Below are 20,711 nucleotides of genomic sequence, written 5' to 3' on the forward strand. Positions count from 1 at the left end.
AGAAAACATAGATACACGGCTATCCAGTATAAATATTTGCAGACAGAAATGAGGTGGACGGACCAAGGCAACGGCTAGAATATTAACGAGTGACAGAGGCGGAGGCTGTCAGTCTCAGCTTTCTCCATCATCAACTTCCTCAGAGCTTTGTCTTTGCTCCTTCATACTCGAGCACCTTCCGTCTCACCTTGACCACTGTATTCTTCTCCAGCGACTCTTAGATCTTTCTTCGTTTTTCTCCTCCATATCTCTCACGCCACCCCTCTTATTCATCTTAATGTTGCAAAGAAGCAACTTTTAATCATAGGGAGGAATATACAGAAGATATTCATGTTTCATGGAGAGAGATGAGGACTATTTCATGTTGTCATCTCTTTATGTTGCTTTTTTCCCTTTAATTTTTCTTTCACCTTTTCAGGTATCCAACGTGAAGGAATTGGTCCCCGGTAATTGTCAGACTGACAGCTGCCGTCAAAGAGAGTGCTCCTGTCAAGACACATGCCTCAGGTCAAGTCTACTTTTGCTACCTTGTAACACACTGGCCATCTGAAAAAAAAAGGGTCCTAGTGGGCCTTTTTGGCCTGGGGAGGTAGCCAATGGCTAACTTGCTTGTTTGTATCTGTTCAAAACTGAAAAGATGCCAACTGAAGCTATGACTGGATTTCTCTGAAAATGATGTGTTGAAAAAAGTGTGTTCAAGCTTTAAATTGATGAGTTCATCCTCAAAAATTGACAATGGCCTCTGTCAATTTGAAATACATGTTGACAGTACCTGCTAGTCTCACTGAATTTGCCATTCCTACAAATGCAAATGACAAATCTGTTTGTTTTTTGTAACACACTTTGTTCTAATTCTACAGATCACTTTGTCCCAAGTCTGAAGCATGAAACAAAGAATGAGCAGCGTTGTTGCTGACACAGCCAGCCACCACAGCCCCATCATTGATTGGCAAGGATCACAGGGTTTAATCTGCTGAAGCAGGGCACATACTCAATGCATCACATCATATTTGATTCCTCATTCATGTCTGCTTTTCAACGCCACTATTGAAGTTAAAAAAAAAAAAAAAAGAATACAACGTTACTAATGATGACACCTTTCTCAGTACCAAGTCATTGAATTACTGTTTCAATTGTAATAAAGTCATGACTTCTTTAAAAAACAAACATGACCTCTGAGTTTTAGATTTTTAAATGCATGCACGGGGACACTGTGAACCAATTTGTATGTAACGATTTAAGGCTGGAATGGGAATTCCAGCCAGGTCTTGGTGAAAACCTGAGGGAGAAGGAGGGTTTGTTTTCAATCTTTAATACCTAATAAACCATCATGAACCAAGACTATTTATGTTTCTATATACCAAGGTACACAATGTGCAATGAAATATTAATGTCTGGTTGCGCTGGCGGTCCCGTATAGGCTGATTATTTAGAGCAGGGCTCCCATCGGCATATGCTAATAAATAGACAATGCTGACATGTCTGTCTGTAGCAGCCCCCTTCAATGTGCTCACTGAATTAAAAATTGATATTGCTTGTGGCCCTTACGTATAGACGCACATATCGAATGCCTTTATAGCTGTGCTTCCTGAGTACCAGCCAGCCACTTGGGAATGGGGTGACTGGCTTGAGCCAAAGCACAAGAGAAGGATGACACGTGCTGTTATTTGGAAAATGAATGAGCCCGCCACAGCTTGGATGAGGCGTTGTGGTTGCTTGTTCTGGTCATGCATGCAACCAGCAGCATGCCTGCTTGCATGTTATTCACAGATCCGCAATTAGATTTTTTTCAGACAGGCAGCAATTACAGACATTGGAAGACAATTGAATGCAACAACCACAGCTATTTTTTTCACGGTTCATGCAGGTTACTGCACAAAGAATGTCGTAAGTACCGCAACGAGAAAATGATGTCAATGAAATTATCTTTTTTAACATTCATCCGACAATTGCAGCTCAACAAAAATTCTAAAATTGCACCAAGTTACACTCGCATGATTGTAATAAAGTGAAATTGTGATCAGTGCTTGGTGGTGTTAAGTCTGTCTCTACAAATGAAGCTTTCCTAAAGCAGCATGTAGTTTTGACTCTTATTCATCTTGGTCGTTACAAATCTGTAAATTAAAGAAAAAATCTAATAGATGTTAATAAGGCGTTTTATATATAACAGGTAAACAATATGGACTTGAAAATATTGCAACTATTTCGACTTGAATTTTAGGAGCGCCTTGCGTACGCCATAAATAAAGCAGTCAAGTCTGCCATCTTGTGGCGTAAAAGTGTCATCGCTACAAGCCTCAATTGAAAGGATTTAGCAGGATGTCAAATTCGTTCTCATTGCGTTTTCATTCCTCAGAGGCTCGGTATTACTGTGAAAATAAATATATACCATTTTTAAAAAATGCATGGCAAGAGCTCTGAAAATCACAAGCAGTACAGGGAATTTACATTGAAGTGGCGAGAGCAGGATGCACCCCTGGCAGCCATAAAGCTAAATTGAATAAATTGAGGAAAGTAGAAAGACGCTCCATGTTATTTTTTGCCATACGAGAGGAAAAACAAGTTTTACAGGTTGGGTGATCATGTTCTACTTTTGAGCCCTAAAAAAATCAAAAATCGTCCGTGATTTTCTTTGTAGGAAAAAAGGACCACGTATAGTAAGTTTTTTTTTTTGTGGTTAAAAAAAATAAAATTGAAGTCTACTGTATGTATCATTTTTAATTGAAGTCCCGTTGTAGGATGCATGTTGAAGTGCGCAAGAGTGCGGGTTGTAATACTTCCTACTTTTGAGTGAGAACCTGAACGCACCATCGTGTTAGCAGGAAGTATTAGCAAACAAAATAAACAACAGTCCGTCCGTCCGTCCGTCCGTTTTGCGCTTCAAAGCTCGCCATTTTGACAATGGTAAGGGTCCAACACATCAGCAATATGACGTATTTCCTTGTATATATATATATCCTAGCGATGGATATCGCCCAAAAGCTATAAAGCGCGCAATCAATCAATCGATCGATCAACCTTGCTGTTCCGCTAGCAAAAGCATCCCTGTTAACTTGTTCTGCTCGGCTCGTGATCGATCATCAACGCAGTCCTTGGTGTTTCATTTGCTATTGATGTCTTGGCTGCTCCTCTGCCAATAATAACGCACGTCGTAATATGTGACGCGTCCAGAAGGTTGGCAGGGCCATCCGTCCGTCCATCCATCCATCTTTTGCAAGAAGTATTAACAATCAGCTTTTATAAAAGCAGATGCATAGTGTGCGTGCAGAAAAATGACAGACAACACAAGTCATGCTGACCCCTGACCCCTTTGCAGGGCCTACACGATGTGGGAATGAGAAGCCAAAGTTCAGCCAACAAAGTGATGTCTGAAAGGTACTGTATGTACTTGGTGATTAGATGTATGTATTGACTCAACAAGAGCACGATAAAAAAAAAATGTGTGGGTCATCTTTTTGGTGCTAAATCCAGGCAGCAAGTTGTTGTTTTATAATATATATATATATATATATATATATATATACACCGTATTTTCCGGACTATAAGGCGCACCTAAAAACCTAAAATGTTCTCAAAAGCCGACAGTGCACCTTATAGTCCGGTGTGCCTTATATGTGGACCAAATTCCTCAATTTGAACAGGCCTGAAGCATTGTATCATGAAATCAATCATAAGTGGCCCGCTGAAGACTATGAATCAAAAAGACAATGGATCATTATTTTGTGATTATAAAGTCATTTTTTGCGTCTGAAGTTGAAATAAAAATGAGAATGATTTGATTTGGATGATGCATTAATGGTGCACCTTATAGTCCAGTGCGCCTTATATAAGGACAACGTTTTAAAATGGGCCTTTCATTGAAGGTGCGCCTTATCGTTAAAAAATACAGTATATACTTTATAAATACACTCTTCAGTTAAATGAATAAAAGGCTACTTTTCAGTCTTCATACCTATAGACGGATTTTGATTTGATACCTTTATATTTGCGACGTCTTAGTCCTGTTTTTCAATCCGTGTGCTTTGGCACTTATGCTCCTTAAAACCAATATTAAAGAGACAAGTTTAAAGTCCCCCTAAAACAGAACAATTTGCAGTTTATGTCAATAAATGACTTAAAAAATATTCTTCTTATGGAACACAGTTCAGGTTAGCATGTTGCCTTGACACTCAATGGACATTCCAGTTTCTCATGTGGCCCAGTTGGAAAATGAATTGCCAATGTGACGGGGAGCTTTTCTTGTGTATTTTTTTTATGAACAAAGTTCCTTTGTATTATGTTTGATCCTATGTGCAGCCCTTTATTACAGCTGTGGTTGTTTAAATAAAATTGTATTTGACCATTTATTTTTTTGATTTGGACTTGTCTGTTTTTGAAATAAATACTTTTCTTTGAATTATATTTTCTCTATATTAACCTCCTCAATGTTTTGTACACATTAACTTTGAATCAACGAAATAAAAAATATCCTTTTAAAATGATTTTACATGTAGTCGATTAAAAAAGGCAGCAGTTGGAAATCTGTAGCCGCCGCATCTCGGTGATGCATTCATAACTTGGGAGCACCCAACATAGACAAATGGAGTCTCAGTTAGTTTGATAGGAAAATAGACTTTATTGACACTGCAAGAGGAGATTTGGGTACTTAAATACACGTGCAATAAAGTGGCAGTTCACAGTCCAGTACAGCACTTAATCCTGTTTCGTTTCACTCGGCTCTCGTAAGTTTTCCTTCCCTGATCACATGATGTATGAGTCAGCGAGGGTTGCGCAGGAAAGAGAAACAACAAATGTGACCTATTTTCTCCCTTTACGATTTGGTCATTCAAGTTAAGTTACATTTATCGAAAAGTCGCAAAACGGGAAAAATAAGAAACCAGATGGAAGTAGTATCCCTCGTCCAGGACGACCAGGCTGAATGGATATGACATCATCATTCCTTTTCATGTCCAATATTGTCTTTTCTATTGATTGTTTTACAGAAATTCCATAATGCTTAGAAATCTACTCATCTCATTTATTTGAGAAAATACTTTTAGATTGTATCTAATAAATGCTACATGAACTTATCTCAGATGTATATATATTATATATAGTCATTATATACAGTGTGTCATCACAGCATGTTTTCCAGAAAAATGAAAGTGAGGCCTGTAGCAAGCCTCTTACTTTCAGTTTCATTTCTCCTTAGCTGCAGAGATGGAAAGCAAACAGAATGGGGGAGGGATTTATAAGCCAAACCCGGACGCTCTCTGGCTCATTTTCAGTGGACATAGAGACGAGGAAAAAGGTAGGAACGCATTTGCTTTAAGACAAAGGGATTTATTTAGGATTCCTATGTTTAGCTTTGCTTTGCTACCATATCTGCACATGTCGGTCCGTATATCGACAAATATGAAAACATTCTTGATTTGCAATACAATTTCACAACTTACTGCAAAGACTTGGTGGTTCAAGTAGTTTTGCTCTGCAGTTACAATTGGTGACACGGTGAGGCAATACGGCGAAAATCAAGACTGCACATTGTTAGGATACGGATTTTAGCTATTGATCTGACTCCAAATTACGATCAACTTTAACACAAGTTTCTATGTCCTAATCCACACACTGGCGCACCTAACAATTTTGCGAGTTCGTTCTGTCAAAGAGAAGACCAGTAGATCAATCAGACCAAATTTACCAAATGTTTATTCCTAACAAAGTGCTCTAATACAGGCCTGGGTCCCGGGTCCCTCACACTAAAACTCGTGCGTTTCTGTGACCACCAAAAGACGACACATTCTTCCGGGTTGCCCAGTTTTAAAGAAACACAATATGAATATTAAAGCATGCAAAACATTGTGTGATGATTGGTCGATGGTCATCTCCTCCCCGTCGAGGTGTCATCACTGTGGTCAGGAGTTGGGGGTTTTCCTCTCGAAGCCCAACCACCTGGACGTGGTATTGTTCTTTGATCACCGACCTCGAGGTGTTATCGTCTGGTACTCTGTTGGAATAATCTCGGGGGAAGCCTTGGCCTGCCAGATCAGGAGGCCTTATCTTTATGAGTTTACGACTCTCCTTTAAACTAAATGCTTTCTATTTGGTTCAAGGAATGTCTTTTGATCCTTGTCAGCCTTATGTTTCCTTCCTGTCCTTATGTTACTTTTGTGTTTGTTTTGTAAGAAGTCTTCAATGACAATGAGCAGAGCTTCTTTGCATAGGCGAAATGTTCTTTGTCAGTTTAAAGGGACTTCATTCCTTTTAGTTAACTGTAGCTTTGATTCATAGATTGTAGATGATCAAAATTGGTTATATACAGTTTGAAGAAGTCACATTAAAGTTATCCCATATTTACTCAATGTTCGTTTAAGGAACTGTATATCAGTTACCTTACATTTACTTAATATGTGCTGAAAGGTTTAAGTAAGGTTAGATATTATTATTATTATGTGTTGTGTTAGTTTACTAAGAAGTTAAACTTAGCAGGAGTCGGCCACCTGTGGAGAGGACAACTGGTTGGGGGAAGAAAGCAGACTCTGCACTCCCAATGTGGGGGTCGAGAAGATCAATTCACACTACACTACATTCCTTTTCTAATCAGCGTTACTACAGCCACTATCTCCCTTCCTGGGCCTGTTCCATAACTCATAGAAGAAACAAGTTCATGCAGTGTGCCTGCACATTCCTCACCCCCACCAATCCACACAAGCACTCCAATACTAGATATTATATTGATATGATTATATGTTTAACACAACCTTGAAAAATATGTTTGCTAACTGCTGAAAGCACATTTCCCTTTATTCCCTCTCATGACCTCATTTATGAGGTCATCACCCGCGACTCTAGCAAATATCTACCAGTGCGCTATCGGTCCTTTCTTCCTCCCGCGGCTCATGTTGAGCCACCAGGGTATATTGGCCCATCGGTGGCAACGGGCCAACGGTTTTCTCGATCAACCGGACAGTGAGTGATCTAATACATGGAACACAACAACAACCGCATAACATCATAATTGTAGTAAAAATAGCCACAGCAACAAGCACAGACATGATGAGCCCTTTCCAGTTTCCAAACGTTTTCATCCAATCAAACCAAATATCGGTGTGTACACCTGAATGATCTTTCATCTTTTTATTCAGTGTCCTTAGTCCTTCCAACGCCTTGGTCAGTCGTCCCCCTGGTGCCGTGTTGTTTGGGATGAAAGTACAACATGCATCACCAAACATTCCACACACACCATGTTCCTTAGCCAATAGCATGTCCAACGCAATTCTATTTTGGAACGCCATTAATGACGTCGCGGCCAATTGTTCATGAACTGCGGCAAATGATTCAGCTGTATAATTACCCAGTCGTTGGACATTGTAATGAACGTAATTAATACGGTCTACATTTTTATTGGGGGTGATCCATAGGAAGATACTTTCGAATCCCGAGGCCACTTGATTAACGAGTTTATACTCATCTGGTACACCTCGGGGCACTCCTATAGCGTCAATATATGTTGGATCATCGTCGCTCAACCACGGGGGCAAAACGTTTCTTTTGGCTCGCTTCAGGAGCTCCGTCAATGGGGACTCCAGGTCCCAATTGAGATTCTGTATTTCAATGGGGACAACCACCACAGGCATTATCAAAGACACGAGGGCACAGATACCTGATGCATTCTTCGGCAAGCGATCATATAATTTGTCATCACCACACCACAACCAGATGTCTGCACGAGAGAGAGGAGAGGTTACAGTCAGTGACAAATTTTTGAATTTGAAATTGAATTTCCACCATGTGGAATCTATTGTCCCAATACTTATGCCGGTCCCCTTTAACTTTAAACATGTCATATTTTGTTGAGTCACATGGTTGTCAAAAACGGGCTTTCTTTTTTAGTGAATAATTGTATGCCGTGACTCTCCAATGCCCTCTCAACCGAGGACAAACTAAACTCACCCCCTAAGCATTGAGAATAAAACAACCACATTTCTCCGTATGTTAATTTACCTTTTCCATGACATGAAGCAACTACAAACCGTCCATCCCCTTTACATTGGTGAATACATGTCCCTTCTCTGTCTGGTGGGGCTAAATCCAATATTTCCCTTACCTGTTCAATTTGCTTCCTCCACACCCTTCTCTGGTACTTTTCCAATTTGTCCTGTAACGTTTGGTTTGTCTCTGTCCAATTAGACAATGTGACATGCATTTGCCAATTCCCGCTGTCACATCTCTGTCTCAAACCTTCCTGTTCTTCTCGTGAGAGCTCTTCTGTTGTGTTCACAAAAACTACTTCTCCTTTGCATCGGTATTGTTTATAAGTGGGTAAAATTTGAATCTGGGACGTTTTCTGCTGGATAGTCTCATCAATTGTCATCAATGTCCACACAAAAAGACAACTTACTAAAAATAGCACTACTAAAATTAATTCTGAAAAATCCAAAAATCCTTTCGAGCCCTCTCCTTTACTTTTCCGTATTGCTGCTCCTTCTCCTTCTGTCACCCCCCTTTTGGCCGGGTCCGGGACACGGCCAAACAAGAATACCTTCATCCTGACGGAACAAACTCTGGGGCCGGACGTAGGTGTGTGTAGTGATACCACCGGCGTCCTTAGAAGTCGCTCTGGGCCGCGTGAGACGTCCTGGCCAAGACACGAAATGGGGCCCTTCCACCTGGGCTCCGTCCACTTTCTGGAGATGACTCTGACGTAGACGTGTACATGTGAGCTGTTTCTCCACCGACACGCCTTCCTCCGCCGCAGCCGTTTTCTCTCCAATCTGTGCAGAAACACTGGACACCAAAGCAGACAAATAGGACCCTTATGCTGTATGAGACCAATTTGGTACCGTAACATCCTCCGGTGGGACGAGCGTCGTTGCTGGTCCCGGCATTAGACGACCTGTCATCAATTCAAACGGTGCAAATCCAGTGTGCCTGTTAACAGATTGCCGCACAGACAACAAGGCAAGCGGAATCGCTTGGAGCCAATTCATTCTCATTTGAGCAATAATTTTGGCCAGTTTTTTCCTTCAACGTCCGGTTCATTCGTTCAACTTTGCCCTGGCTCTGAGGATGGTAGACACAGCCGAATCGATGCTTCAAACCCAGAATTGATTCCACCTTGGCCAAGGCTTTGTTGTTAAAGTGTGTACCATTGTCAGAGCGGATCAGGGCTGGAAAACCATGCGTGGGGATGTAATGGGTGATCAAAGCCTTGATCACAGCAGCAGAATCTTCTTTCGAGCACGGATATGCCTCAGGCCAGCCTGAGTAAGCGTCAACCAACACAAGCAAAAAGCGTTTCCCATTCACTCTTGTATACATGTCGGTGAAATCAATGATCACCTCTGCTCCCAGCCACGGGGTCGGCTGAAACAGGCCGGGCTTAGGCTTCAACGTAGGACGCAAACAGGAGTCTGGGTGTTCCCCGTCCAGATTACTGGACCGCGGAACACCATCTCCAGCAATCCTGTCTGCCATGGGTTGTTTAATTTGGTATGCATGCTGAGACCTAGACCAGTACAAATTAGGAATGTGAGTTTTCCGCCAATCGGTCTGTTGCAACAACTGCTTGACCATTGAGCCCAATTGTCTGGCCTTGTGTCCTGGGGCAATAGCTAGGGAAATGTGTGGCACCCCTTTCTCTGTCATTTTGAACCACTGCATTTGTTCATGTGTCAGTTCAGTTGCCGCTGCAACTCCCTCTTTACCAATCAAAATGCATGATGAAATTAAATCCCACATGTGCCCTTCAATTTCTTCAAACAAATCCCGATATACATCATCACTTTTTCGGTCATAATATAGAGTGCAATGCAAAGGATCAACAGGTGGGTGGTATGGCGTCAGTGAGCAGATCCAGGGTTTCCACAGTTGGTAGGTCGAGAACACACCACCACCAGCAGGGGTCTCTGGCTCCAGCCTGGCCCAGTAGATGGTTGCCGTTTCTGCTTCTGTTGGTAGGGGCGCCATCAGCCACTGACCATGTTGTTGTATTTGTTGTGAGCACTGGATGCTGATGCCATCTGGAAATTGAATAATCACTCCCTCTGGCCCACACAGAATTCTGGCTTCAACGGCTGACAACAAGTCCCTCCCCATCAAATTGATTGGGGTGTCCGTGGAATGGATGTATTTGTGCCAGAGTCTACACCCCGTCCGGGTGATCACAGTCTCAAGTGGTTTGGTAAAAGGCAGAGTTTGTGGTTTTCCCGAGAAGCCGACCAAAGTTGTTGTTTTCTTTGACAGTGAGGATACAGGAAGGGCAGTGTTTATTGATGAATATGTTGCGCCTGTGTCCACCAGCATCTGCACAGGTTTTCCCTCCACTGTCACATGAAGCATTGGCTCCGCCGGGCCGCTGCTTCTCTGGCTCCCCGGGCATCCCTATTCGAATTGTCCACACCAGAGATCATCATGTTGATAGTACTGACCTCTGTGTGCTTGTGGCTGTTGCCAGGGTCGTCCACTCGAGGGAGCTGTTCGTGTTTGTTGTATCGGCTCCTCGGGTTGATGTGGCGGGCCTCCGGCTGGACGGCCGGCTCCGTGCGGTCGATACTACGGGCACTCTCTTGCCCAGTGATCGGTTTCGCCGCAGATGTAGCATGCGTTGGGCGAATGGTTTTTGTATGTCGCCCTCCCCGGGTAAGCAGGTGCACTCCCTCCCCGGCCTCTGTATCCGCCCCGGAACTGGCCCCTTCCGCGTCCCACCACCTGAGGAGCCTGTGACATTTGCATTTCCTTTTTCTGTGATTTAGACTGTTTAGCTTCACCATGCATTTTTGCCAACTATAATTTCAACAACTGTTTGAATAATGCGTCTGTCTCGTTATCAACTTTAGCTTGTGACTCAGTAAACATTCTGCAGTGATGCAAAAGATGACGTTTAAATCGTTCCTCGGCACAAACCAGAATGTCAGGGTCTGACATTAGCTGCTTCTTCACATCTGGCGGAAGTCCATCCACCAGCGCCGTCCAGAAGAGCACCTCTGCCTCGTGCGTGAGAGCCGGATGGCGACCTGTGGTTTCAATCCAACTCTCCACACATGTTACATAATGTTGGGCAGGTGACATTTTCACATCATAAGGAAACATAGTGGGGGCCAAATCGGTGGGTTGTGGGAAAGTCATTTTAATGTTTTCAAACAGGGGCGCTGCTACTTGTGGCAAGGGCACCTCCCTCCCCAGTCTCGCTGTGCCTGCTGCTTCCTCAATCGCCTGCAATTGCACTAGGGAGCATGCTCCTGCCAACATCTGTCGCATGTCACCAAGTGTACAACTCTGTCCACTCATTAGAGCCAAAAACTTGTTCAGCCACACCTTGCCTCCTCTGTGTAGTGGGGGCATCTTTTCCATCATCGCAGTTACATCACGGAGCACCATGGGCTCGTAACGCTGACCATCCGCTGTTGCCACTAGGGGACACATCAACTCATTTTTCTGAACCTCTGCTTGTATCATCTGTCCACGAGTACTCCGCAAATTATATTCTCTCCGTGTCTGGCTCTCTCCCTGTCCGCCCTTTTTTCTACCATTCAGATTCGCGTACTCCAACATTTTCCTCTGTTGCATCACAACATCATCTTCCTCCTCACCGCTACTGTCCCGCTGTGAATGCTCTTTCTGTCTCCACTCACTCTTCGCGTCTTGTCTTATTTTCTCCGTTACCCATTTCAACATCTGAGCTTCCTGTCTACGCTGCTCATCAACTTGATCAACTTTCTTTTTTAGCTCCTCGTTCTCGGCACTTAGTCTATGCCCACCTACTCCTTTCGTTATGTTGGACGTTTGAGGGCTCGGAGCGGGGGTGGAAGTGTCCACGCGGGACGCCTCCTCCTCCCTGATCCGTCGCCTCTCTCTATTTACTGCTTGTTCAATCAGTTGTACAATACTTTGATCCGCCCTTTCACCTTCGCCCTCGACATCCACCACCAGTCGGCCACCCAACGTCACCACTGGAGCCATCACTCCGGGGTTGCCGTACGGCGGCGGTCCAACAGCAGTCACTCCGAGTGTGGGGGCACTCGGGGGTGTTACATCATGCAAAGATGGATAAATGCCCTTGTATTCAACTCCTTTCTTATCTATTTCCACCGCTTTCTCTTCCACTTTGGCATGTATCGCATACAATTAAGAAATCTACTTGCCATGTACTTCTCATCACCTTCAAGAGTTAGAGATTTACCGTTTTTTATTTCCTATCTTAACTTGGTATTTTTAGATTTTTCCAATTTTTTTCAATTTTTTGTTTTACTTTTTTTTTTTTTTACTTTTTTTTTTTTTTACTTTGAGGATCCTCAATGCAGGATTAAATTTACCCTTCAACAAAATTACTAGCCTGTGTATTACGGTTGGTTTTTGCTAGTACTGTTTTTTACTGTCAATTTATCCTACCATTCACACTCTCAACGCACACACACCTCTCATCACACACACTATCTCACTCCATTCATTCCTCTCAGCACACGCACTCCTCTCATCACACACACTATCTCACACACACTCCTATCAATTTGGGGCATTTTGGATGTTTTAGCGGTCTGATCTCTCACAGAAGGAACTGTTACCACCGGATGTTTTCGGGAGAGCCTCACACCTCCCAGGATCTCAAAAAAAACCTGGCTATTTGAATACGCTCGTCAACGTACCCTTGTCCGCCACGACTAGGCTAGGTCCCGGACCTATTCGTAATACGCGTAAGTCCCTGACTTTACCGTACACGTCACACACGTAAGTTCCAAACTTATTTGCCGTATGTATCTCTTGCACACTTTATTTGATCTGAACAACAGTCTCCTCTTAAATTTCCTTTTTCAATTTGCAGAATTTCGACTTATAGTAACAGGTATTCTGCTTACCTTATCAGTGATGAGCGCTCAGGGTTGAGGAGACGTTGTACCAGCTCAACGTTGTGCACTTTATTCCCAAACGGTTCGCCGACCGAGAGACAGCGTCCCGGACGCTGTCCGGTGTCCTGGATACAGACCACGAGTTGTCAATTACCCTTCTCTTGACATCACGTCGGGGTCACCAAGAAATTGTTAGGATACGGATTTTAGCTATTGATCTGACTCCAAATTACGATCAACTTTAACACAAGTTTCTATGTCCTAATCCACACACTGGCGCACCTAACAATTTTGCGAGTTCGTTCTGTCAAAGAGAAGACCAGTAGATCAATCAGACCAAATTTACCAAATGTTTATTCCTAACAAAGTGCTCTAATACAGGCCTGGGTCCCGGGTCCCTCACACTAAAACTCGTGCGTTTCTGTGACCACCAAAAGACGACACATTCTTCCGGGTTGCCCAGTTTTAAAGAAACACAATATGAATATTAAAGCATGCAAAACATTGTGTGATGATTGGTCGATGGTCATCTCCTCCCCGTCGAGGTGTCATCACTGTGGTCAGGAGTTGGGGGTTTTCCTCTCGAAGCCCAACCACCTGGACGTGGTATTGTTCTTTGATCACCGACCTCGAGGTGTTATCGTCTGGTACTCTGTTGGAATAATCTCGGGGGAAGCCTTGGCCTGCCAGATCAGGAGGCCTTATCTTTATGAGTTTACGACTCTCCTTTAAACTAAATGCTTTCTATTTGGTTCAAGGAATGTCTTTTGATCCTTGTCAGCCTTATGTTTCCTTCCTGTCCTTATGTTACTTTTGTGTTTGTTTTGTAAGAAGTCTTCAATGACAATGAGCAGAGCTTCTTTGCATAGGCGAAATGTTCTTTGTCAGTTTAAAGGGACTTCATTCCTTTTAGTTAACTGTAGCTTTGATTCATAGATTGTAGATGATCAAAATTGGTTATATACAGTTTGAAGAAGTCACATTAAAGTTATCCCATATTTACTCAATGTTCGTTTAAGGAACTGTATATCAGTTACCTTACATTTACTTAATATGTGCTGAAAGGTTTAAGTAAGGTTAGATATTATTATTATTATGTGTTGTGTTAGTTTACTAAGAAGTTAAACTTAGCAGGAGTCGGCCACCTGTGGAGAGGACAACTGGTTGGGGGAAGAAAGCAGACTCTGCACTCCCAATGTGGGGGTCGAGAAGATCAATTCACACTACACTACATTCCTTTTCTAATCAGCGTTACTACAGCCACTATCTCCCTTCCTGGGCCTGTTCCATAACTCATAGAAGAAACAAGTTCATGCAGTGTGCCTGCACATTCCTCACCCCCACCAATCCACACAAGCACTCCAATACTAGATATTATATTGATATGATTATATGTTTAACACAACCTTGAAAAATATGTTTGCTAACTGCTGAAAGCACATTTCCCTTTATTCCCTCTCATGACCTCATTTATGAGGTCATCACCCGCGACTCTAGCAAATATCTACCAGTGCGCTATCGGTCCTTTCTTCCTCCCGCGGCTCATGTTGAGCCACCAGGGTATATTGGCCCATCGGTGGCAACGGGCCAACGGTTTTCTCGATCAACCGGACAGTGAGTGATCTAATACATGGAACACAACAACAACCGCATAACATCATAATTGTAGTAAAAATAGCCACAGCAACAAGCACAGACATGATGAGCCCTTTCCAGTTTCCAAACGTTTTCATCCAATCAAACCAAATATCGGTGTGTACACCTGAATGATCTTTCATCTTTTTATTCAGTGTCCTTAGTCCTTCCAACGCCTTGGTCAGTCGTCCCCCTGGTGCCGTGTTGTTTGGGATGAAAGTACAACATGCATCACCAAACATTCCACACACACCATGTTCCTTAGCCAATAGCATGTCCAACGCAATTCTATTTTGGAACGCCATTAATGACGTCGCGGCCAATTGTTCATGAACTGCGGCAAATGATTCAGCTGTATAATTACCCAGTCGTTGGACATTGTAATGAACGTAATTAATACGGTCTACATTTTTATTGGGGGTGATCCATAGGAAGATACTTTCGAATCCCGAGGCCACTTGATTAACGAGTTTATACTCATCTGGTACACCTCGGGGCACTCCTATAGCGTCAATATATGTTGGATCATCGTCGCTCAACCACGGGGGCAAAACGTTTCTTTTGGCTCGCTTCAGGAGCTCCGTCAATGGGGACTCCAGGTCCCAATTGAGATTCTGTATTTCAATGGGGACAACCACCACAGGCATTATCAAAGACACGAGGGCACAGATACCTGATGCATTCTTCGGCAAGCGATCATATAATTTGTCATCACCACACCACAACCAGATGTCTGCACGAGAGAGAGGAGAGGTTACAGTCAGTGACAAATTTTTGAATTTGAAATTGAATTTCCACCATGTGGAATCTATTGTCCCAATACTTATGCCGGTCCCCTTTAACTTTAAACATGTCATATTTTGTTGAGTCACATGGTTGTCAAAAACGGGCTTTCTTTTTTAGTGAATAATTGTATGCCGTGACTCTCCAATGCCCTCTCAACCGAGGACAAACTAAACTCACCCCCTAAGCATTGAGAATAAAACAACCACATTTCTCCGTATGTTAATTTACCTTTTCCATGACATGAAGCAACTACAAACCGTCCATCCCCTTTACATTGGTGAATACATGTCCCTTCTCTGTCTGGTGGGGCTAAATCCAATATTTCCCTTACCTGTTCAATTTGCTTCCTCCACACCCTTCTCTGGTACTTTTCCAATTTGTCCTGTAACGTTTGGTTTGTCTCTGTCCAATTAGACAATGTGACATGCATTTGCCAATTCCCGCTGTCACATCTCTGTCTCAAACCTTCCTGTTCTTCTCGTGAGAGCTCTTCTGTTGTGTTCACAAAAACTACTTCTCCTTTGCATCGGTATTGTTTATAAGTGGGTAAAATTTGAATCTGGGACGTTTTCTGCTGGATAGTCTCATCAATTGTCATCAATGTCCACACAAAAAGACAACTTACTAAAAATAGCACTACTAAAATTAATTCTGAAAAATCCAAAAATCCTTTCGAGCCCTCTCCTTTACTTTTCCGTATTGCTGCTCCTTCTCCTTCTGTCACCCCCCTTTTGGCCGGGTCCGGGACACGGCCAAACAAGAATACCTTCATCCTGACGGAACAAACTCTGGGGCCGGACGTAGGTGTGTGTAGTGATACCACCGGCGTCCTTAGAAGTCGCTCTGGGCCGCGTGAGACGTCCTGGCCAAGACACGAAATGGGGCCCTTCCACCTGGGCTCCGTCCACTTTCTGGAGATGACTCTGACGTAGACGTGTACATGTGAGCTGTTTCTCCACCGACACGCCTTCCTCCGCCGCAGCCGTTTTCTCTCCAATCTGTGCAGAAACACTGGACACCAAAGCAGACAAATAGGACCCTTATGCTGTATGAGACCAATTTGGTACCGTAACATCCTCCGGTGGGACGAGCGTCGTTGCTGGTCCCGGCATTAGACGACCTGTCATCAATTCAAACGGTGCAAATCCAGTGTGCCTGTTAACAGATTGCCGCACAGACAACAAGGCAAGCGGAATCGCTTGGAGCCAATTCATTCTCATTTGAGCAATAATTTTGGCCAGTTTTTTCCTTCAACGTCCGGTTCATTCGTTCAACTTTGCCCTGGCTCTGAGGATGGTAGACACAGCCGAATCGATGCTTCAAACCCAGAATTGATTCCACCTTGGCCAAGGCTTTGTTGTTAAAGTGTGTACCATTGTCAGAGCGGATCAGGGCTGGAAAACCATGCGTGGGGATGTAATGGGTGATCAAAGCCTTGATCACAGCAGCAGAATCTTCTTTCGAGCACGGATATGCCTCAGGCCAGCCTGAGTAAGCGTCAACCAACACAAGCAAAAAGCGTTTCCCATTCACTCTTGTATACATGTCGGTGAAATCAATGATCACCTCTGCTCCCAGCCACGGGGTCGGCTGAAACAGGCCGGGCTTAGGCTTCAACGTAGGACGCAAACAGGAGTCTGGGTGTTCCCCGTCCAGATTACTGGACCGCGGAACACCATCTCCAGCAATCCTGTCTGCCATGGGTTGTTTAATTTGGTATGCATGCTGAGACCTAGACCAGTACAAATTAGGAATGTGAGTTTTCCGCCAATCGGTCTGTTGCAACAACTGCTTGACCATTGAGCCCAATTGTCTGGCCTTGTGTCCTGGGGCAATAGCTAGGGAAATGTGTGGCACCCCTTTCTCTGTCATTTTGAACCACTGCATTTGTTCATGTGTCAGTTCAGTTGCCGCTGCAACTCCCTCTTTACCAATCAAAATGCATGATGAAATTAAATCCCACATGTGCCCTTCAATTTCTTCAAACAAATCCCGATATACATCATCACTTTTTCGGTCATAATATAGAGTGCAATGCAAAGGATCAACAGGTGGGTGGTATGGCGTCAGTGAGCAGATCCAGGGTTTCCACAGTTGGTAGGTCGAGAACACACCACCACCAGCAGGGGTCTCTGGCTCCAGCCTGGCCCAGTAGATGGTTGCCGTTTCTGCTTCTGTTGGTAGGGGCGCCATCAGCCACTGACCATGTTGTTGTATTTGTTGTGAGCACTGGATGCTGATGCCATCTGGAAATTGAATAATCACTCCCTCTGGCCCACACAGAATTCTGGCTTCAACGGCTGACAACAAGTCCCTCCCCATCAAATTGATTGGGGTGTCCGTGGAATGGATGTATTTGTGCCAGAGTCTACACCCCGTCCGGGTGATCACAGTCTCAAGTGGTTTGGTAAAAGGCAGAGTTTGTGGTTTTCCCGAGAAGCCGACCAAAGTTGTTGTTTTCTTTGACAGTGAGGATACAGGAAGGGCAGTGTTTATTGATGAATATGTTGCGCCTGTGTCCACCAGCATCTGCACAGGTTTTCCCTCCACTGTCACATGAAGCATTGGCTCCGCCGGGCCGCTGCTTCTCTGGCTCCCCGGGCATCCCTATTCGAATTGTCCACACCAGAGATCATCATGTTGATAGTACTGACCTCTGTGTGCTTGTGGCTGTTGCCAGGGTCGTCCACTCGAGGGAGCTGTTCGTGTTTGTTGTATCGGCTCCTCGGGTTGATGTGGCGGGCCTCCGGCTGGACGGCCGGCTCCGTGCGGTCGATACTACGGGCACTCTCTTGCCCAGTGATCGGTTTCGCCGCAGATGTAGCATGCGTTGGGCGAATGGTTTTTGTATGTCGCCCTCCCCGGGTAAGCAGGTGCACTCCCTCCCCGGCCTCTGTATCCGCCCCGGAACTGGCCCCTTCCGCGTCCCACCACCTGAGGAGCCTGTGACATTTGCATTTCCTTTTTCTGTGATTTAGACTGTTTAGCTTCACCATGCATTTTTGCCAACTATAATTTCAACAACTGTTTGAATAATGCGTCTGTCTCGTTATCAACTTTAGCTTGTGACTCAGTAAACATTCTGCAGTGATGCAAAAGATGACGTTTAAATCGTTCCTCGGCACAAACCAGAATGTCAGGGTCTGACATTAGCTGCTTCTTCACATCTGGCGGAAGTCCATCCACCAGCGCCGTCCAGAAGAGCACCTCTGCCTCGTGCGTGAGAGCCGGATGGCGACCTGTGGTTTCAATCCAACTCTCCACACATGTTACATAATGTTGGGCAGGTGACATTTTCACATCATAAGGAAACATAGTGGGGGCCAAATCGGTGGGTTGTGGGAAAGTCATTTTAATGTTTTCAAACAGGGGCGCTGCTACTTGTGGCAAGGGCACCTCCCTCCCCAGTCTCGCTGTGCCTGCTGCTTCCTCAATCGCCTGCAATTGCACTAGGGAGCATGCTCCTGCCAACATCTGTCGCATGTCACCAAGTGTACAACTCTGTCCACTCATTAGAGCCAAAAACTTGTTCAGCCACACCTTGCCTCCTCTGTGTAGTGGGGGCATCTTTTCCATCATCGCAGTTACATCACGGAGCACCATGGGCTCGTAACGCTGACCATCCGCTGTTGCCACTAGGGGACACATCAACTCATTTTTCTGAACCTCTGCTTGTATCATCTGTCCACGAGTACTCCGCAAATTATATTCTCTCCGTGTCTGGCTCTCTCCCTGTCCGCCCTTTTTTCTACCATTCAGATTCGCGTACTCCAACATTTTCCTCTGTTGCATCACAACATCATCTTCCTCCTCACCGCTACTGTCCCGCTGTGAATGCTCTTTCTGTCTCCACTCACTCTTCGCGTCTTGTCTTATTTTCTCCGTTACCCATTTCAACATCTGAGCTTCCTGTCTACGCTGCTCATCAACTTGATCAACTTTCTTTTTTAGCTCCTCGTTCTCGGCACTTAGTCTATGCCCACCTACTCCTTTCGTTATGTTGGACGTTTGAGGGCTCGGAGCGGGGGTGGAAGTGTCCACGCGGGACGCCTCCTCCTCCCTGATCCGTCGCCTCTCTCTATTTACTGCTTGTTCAATCAGTTGTACAATACTTTGATCCGCCCTTTCACCTTCGCCCTCGACATCCACCACCAGTCGGCCACCCAACGTCACCACTGGAGCCATCACTCCGGGGTTGCCGTACGGCGGCGGTCCAACAGCAGTCACTCCGAGTGTGGGGGCACTCGGGGGTGTTACATCATGCAAAGATGGATAAATGCCCTTGTATTCAACTCCTTTCTTATCTATTTCCACCGCTTTCTCTTCCACTTTGGCATGTATCGCATACAATTAAGAAATCTACTTGCCATGTACTTCTCATCACCTTCAAGAGTTAGAGATTTACCGTTTTTTATTTCCTATCTTAACTTGGTATTTTTAGATTTTTCCAATTTTTTTCAATTTTTTGTTTTACTTTTTTTTTTTTTTACTTTTTTTTTTTTTTACTTTGAGGATCCTCAATGCAGGATTAAATTTACCCTTCAACAAAATTACTAGCCTGTGTATTACGGTTGGTTTTTGCTAGTACTGTTTTTTACTGTCAATTTATCCTACCATTCACACTCTCAACGCACACACACCTCTCATCACACACACTATCTCACTCCATTCATTCCTCTCAGCACACGCACTCCTCTCATCACACACACTATCTCACACACACTCCTATCAATTTGGGGCATTTTGGATGTTTTAGCGGTCTGATCTCTCACAGAAGGAACTGTTACCACCGGATGTTTTCGGGAGAGCCTCACACCTCCCAGGATCTCAAAAAAAACCTGGCTATTTGAATACGCTCGTCAACGTACCCTTGTCCGCCACGACTAGGCTAGGTCCCGGACCTATTCGTAATACGCGTAAGTCCCTGACTTTACCGTACACGTCACACACGTAAGTTCCAAACTTATTTGCCGTATGTATCTCTTGCACACTTTATTTGATCTGAACAACAGTCTCCTCTTAAATTTCCTTTTTCAATTTGCAGAATTTCGACTTATAGTAACAGGTATTCTGCTTACCTTATCAGTGATGAGCGCTCAGGGTTGAGGAGACGTTGTACCAGCTCAACGTTGTGCACTTTATTCCCAAACGGTTCGCCGACCGAGAGACAGCGTCCCGGACGCTGTCCGGTGTCCTGGATACAGACCACGAGTTGTCAATTACCCTTCTCTTGACATCACGTCGGGGTCACCAAGAAATTGTTAGGATACGGATTTTAGCTATTGATCTGACTCCAAATTACGATCAACTTTAACACAAGTTTCTATGTCCTAATCCACACACTGGCGCACCTAACAATTTTGCGAGTTCGTTCTGTCAAAGAGAAGACCAGTAGATCAATCAGACCAAATTTACCAAATGTTTATTCCTAACAAAGTGCTCTAATACAGGCCTGGGTCCCGGGTC

The 20,711-nt window shown here is 44.3% G+C and overlaps 1 protein-coding gene across 9 annotated transcripts in view; it reads left to right on the top strand.

Moving 5' to 3' along the window:
• The first annotated feature begins 2,948 nt into the window (after positions 1-2,948).
• Positions 2,949-20,711, top strand: part of LOC147039090 (uncharacterized) — a 39,976-nt gene continuing 22,213 nt past the window's right edge. For 7 of the 9 annotated variants that reach the window (XM_085903248.1, XM_085903249.1, XM_085903245.1 and 4 more), the window contains exons 1-2: positions 2,958-3,375; positions 5,192-5,290. The gene's annotated coding sequence lies outside the window, so the exon portion shown is untranslated. Of the gene's footprint in view, positions 3,376-5,191; positions 5,291-20,711 lie in introns of all 9 variants that reach the window. The other 2 variants (XM_085903254.1, XM_085903244.1) reach the window with 2 other exon arrangements.

Source organism: Syngnathus leptorhynchus, chromosome 22 (genome assembly GCF_054491065.1).
Source record: "Syngnathus leptorhynchus isolate UIUO chromosome 22, UIUO_Slep, whole genome shotgun sequence".
Classification (NCBI taxonomy): Eukaryota; Metazoa; Chordata; class Actinopteri; order Syngnathiformes; family Syngnathidae; genus Syngnathus; species Syngnathus leptorhynchus.